This window comes from Trypanosoma cruzi, genomic scaffold, assembly GCF_000209065.1.
Source record: "Trypanosoma cruzi strain CL Brener 1047053517191 genomic scaffold, whole genome shotgun sequence".
Classification (NCBI taxonomy): Eukaryota; Euglenozoa; class Kinetoplastea; order Trypanosomatida; family Trypanosomatidae; genus Trypanosoma; species Trypanosoma cruzi.
In genome coordinates, this window is record NW_001849546.1 from 10,560 (window position 1) to 14,646 (window position 4,087).

General features: G+C 54.0%; 1 pseudogene, besides 1 other annotated feature; it reads left to right on the plus strand.

The window, feature by feature from the left end:
- Positions 1–4,087: a sequence feature (areas not merged during assembly with more than two copies in the genome that could not be assigned to a particular haplotype).
- On the plus strand, positions 1,563–3,539 carry Tc00.1047053509249.20 (annotated as a pseudogene).

A 4,087-nucleotide genomic window follows, 5' to 3' on the forward strand; every position in this document is an offset into this window, starting at 1 on the left:
TTGCAAGTGAACGGGTCATTTTGATTTGTGGTAAAAAATATTGTGCGGATTTATGTATTTTTGGATACGTGTGTTTGTGTGTGCGTACGGTGCGGGTGCACCAGCACCATGCGGCAGCACCGCACACAAATGCCAAAATGTCCAACGCTATCGAACTTAACAGTGACAAAAGAAATTAGGGAGGGAAAGGGGTTGTTTGGCTTCTGGTGAAAAACATTGGGTGACTTCTGTATAGTATGTTAGTTGATTGTGTGTGTATACGAGGCGTAATTGGAGAATTGTCCCGGTATGAGGGAATCATTGTGGCTGGTGGTGTCACGGCGTTACCGCATTGTCCATTTTCTTCTATTGTGTTCCAAGGCCCATCACTAACAGAAGCATCTTAGCGGGATGGACGACGAATAAGGTCTATTGAGGAAACAGTGCACTCCGTGTGACCGCGTGGAGTGAGGCGCCGCGTCATGGATGGATGAGGATCCGCTTCCGCGTGTGGCTCTTTGGGTGGTTGCTTGCTCCGTGTGCGTTGTGTGCCGGCAGCGGGCTGTGGCCGTATCCCGTTACCGTGGGACTGAACTGGAGGCGGTGGCGGTGTGCGCGTTCCTTGCGTGGATGCCGTCTCGTGGTGTGTGAACTGTGCGGCTGGGCCTGCTGCCCTCTCCTCATGTTGCCTGCTCTCTCTCGCTGTATCCGCTGTGCCCCGTCCCTCTCCCTGTTGCATTCTTTTTCTTCTGTCCCACCGATCAGCTGACTGACTCCAGCGACTCCACTGTGGATGACGATGACTGCGATGGTGACGATGATGACGGTGCGGCGCCATGTTGTTCCTTGCGCTCTTGTGCTGCTGCTGCAATTCCGTGTGCGTGACGGCTGCTGGAAGTCCTGGTCATGTATCTGGTGCTGCGGATGCGGTGGTTGTGCCGGTGGGTGTGTCGTGTGCTCCGAGTGACGGCATTTTGAGCTATCGCGTGCGTGGAAGAAGTGTTCTGCTGCCGGTGCTGAGGCTCAGCATGAGAATTGTACGTTCGGTGGCTTTGGTGTGTGCATGCATGGCAGGAATGGTGAGCCGGGTGCTGTGTGTCATGTGGCCAGTGCGGTGCACACATGTAGCAACTGTGCTGCCAGCTGTGCAACGGAAGAGGAAGGGGCCACCGTTGCCTTCACGATGGATGTGACGACACATAAATACGCCGGCCCTTATGAATTGTGGTGGCGTCTATTTTCCCCGATGGAACCATCCATCCGCCTGCACGGAGCAGCGATGCTGACCAGACGGGCATCCGTCAGTTGCCGCCACCCCGTGAAGGGATGACACGAAATCTGGTGGGACAACTGCGCCGCAAGTGAATGCTGAGCCGTCACTTCAGAACGCGGATTGGAGACAGTCTGCGGCGACTGACGGACCCAACACCGTCGATCCGAGTCCCGCATCCAACACGGCGACCAACACGTCCGAGACGAAGCCTGAGTTTGCTTACGTTTAAAATATCAATGTGGCTCCGACACCACCCGAAAGAAGGCCCACGCCTGTCACCGAGCCGAAGGGGAATACCATTGATGATGCGATGAGTGGTTCAATAAATGCTGAGTTGCCGCAGGGAGTCGATCTATTTGTGCCGCAGACGACGCTGGTGCAGCCGAAGGATGGGATTGCTCCAGTTACGGCGAGGGATTCATTTGCTTCACCCTCTCTCGTCAGTGCTGGTGGAGTAATGGCTGTTTTCTTTGAAGGTTGCATGGATGCCGAATATCAACTTGGTCAATTAAGTAAGCCCTTTTCTTCTGATCCTGTTGCGGGGTACATCGACTCTGTGTGGAATTGGTCCACTATTATTGGCGAGGTCAATAAAAGATACATGGAGGGCACACACTGTGCTTGGTGCAGCGGAGGGAGAGGAGAGTTTGGGTGTTGTGCTCCGCCCCACAACAATCACGAAGGGCAACGGAGTGTTTCCTCTTGCGGGAGGCTTTGATGTGTCCTACGAAGGTGGGTGCTGGAGTGAGGGCGGCTTGGAGCTAAAACTGGTTGTGGGTGATCTCACGAATCCCACGGGTGGCAAGCAGAGTGGACGGATCGAATGGGGCGACCCCAAACCACTCTCGAAACTGATCTCTTCGGCTTCTCACAAGGTGACTGGACGGAGTTCATTGCTTCTGGTGGCTCAAGTGTTCTGAGGGAGGATGGCATGCTTGTGTTTCCTCTGATGGCGGTGAATGAAAAAAAAGATGGCGTTTTCTCCTTGATCGTGCATTCGACGGACAAAGGCAGTATCTGGACGCTCTGTGAAGACATTTCCCCTGCGAAATGCCACAACCCCGCGTCACCGAGTGGGAGGAATCACTTCTCATGAGTGTTGACTTCGAGGATGACCAGAGGGTGTACGGGTCGCGTGACATGGGGACAGCGTGGACGGAGGCAATCGGGAAACTCTCAGCTGTGTGGGTCAACGCACGATCAGGAGTCTCTCAGAAGGAAAACCTGCGTGTGGATGCCCTCATCGCCGCGACCATTGAGGAACGGGATGTCATGCTGTGCACTCAGAGAGGGCACGCCTCGGGGAGTAAAGGTCCACTGCGCTCTGCCTTTGGGTGACGGACAACAAACGCACGCTTTCTGTTGGACCGGTTGTCGTGGACAATGCTGTGGATTAGTTGCTCACCAGCACTCTGCTGCACTCGGATGGCGGTTTGCATCTTTTAAAACGGAGGGACAACGGTGAGGGCCGTGTCATTCCACTCTCCCGTCTGACGGAGGAACTGAGTACAATCGAGTCCGTCCTCAGCACTTGGTCGCAAAAGGACACTTTCTTCTCCAGCTTGTCTATACCCACGGCGTGGCTGGTGGCAGTTTTGTCCGATGCGGCCAGTGATGAAACGGGACGACGAGTACCTTTGCTTGAATGCAACGGTGAAGGAATGCAGTGAAGGACAACGATGGGTCACAAGTGACGGGACTTGAGTCCAGGGCAATATGGCCTGTGAACGCTCGGGGTGATAATGTGCGTCATGTATCTTTGAGCCACTACTTCACACTTGTGGTGTCGGTGACCATCGAAGAGGCTCCGAGTGGGAACATTCCTCTACTGACTGCAATGCTGGCGGACACTGGGCCCAATCATACCATGGGACTGTCGCGCAGCCACAAGAAGAAGTGGGAGACGGTGTTCAAAGGCAAGACAACAACACGGAGCATCACTTGGGAGCCGAAGAAAGAATACCAAGTGGCACTCATGCTGCAAGGCAACAGGGCCTCTGCGCACATTGATGATCATTCGCTGGGGGAGGAAGAGGTACCGTTAACGGGCGAGAAGCCACCTGAGGTCCTGAGGTTTTGCTTTGGCGCGTGCGGTGGGCACGAATCTCATGTGACGGTGACGGTCGTCTTTCTGCACAACCGCCCACTGAATTTCACTGCGATGCGTGCACTCAAGGACAGGGTCCCCGTTCCGACGAGGGAAGCGACTCCGACACCATCCGAGAAGGTTCGAGTGGTTGACAGCGTCAGTGAGCACATTGCTGGGAATATTACCGAAGAGAAATGAATGGACACAACGCAATGCCACTGGACACGAATCCCCATTACAAAAAGTCACCTCGCAGTGTCTGGAGCGGCGTGAGTCCCGACGACCGCCTCGCCCTCTCCCAACGACGTGAAATGGACACTGCGTGATTTGAGCGGTAACAACACCGTGCGTGTGTGTGTCTTGTCTTGTGTGTTGCTGCTTCTGGGATTGTGTTCGGGGGGTGGCAGTCTTCTGAGTCGCAGAGTGTGGATTTGAGACTCCTCACGGAGAATACGTGCCGCTTTCCTCGCTCTTTTTTATGCCGCCGTTTTTATTTATCTTTTAATTTTTTGCTGTTTGTTGATTCTTTCAATGTTTTTGCTTCTCAATGTTGCCTTTAATGCAGTTTGTCTGTTATAATCAGTACTGTTGTGTTTTTCTTTACGCAGTGTTTGGTTGATAAATACCGTGATGAGTGATTTGTTTCCCCCTCTTGTTTGCTTCTTTTTTGCCCGCACGCGGTGCCGGCCTCATTGCTGTGCGTCCCCACGGACTGCACGAAAGGAGGAGCGGAGGAACAGGCCGGA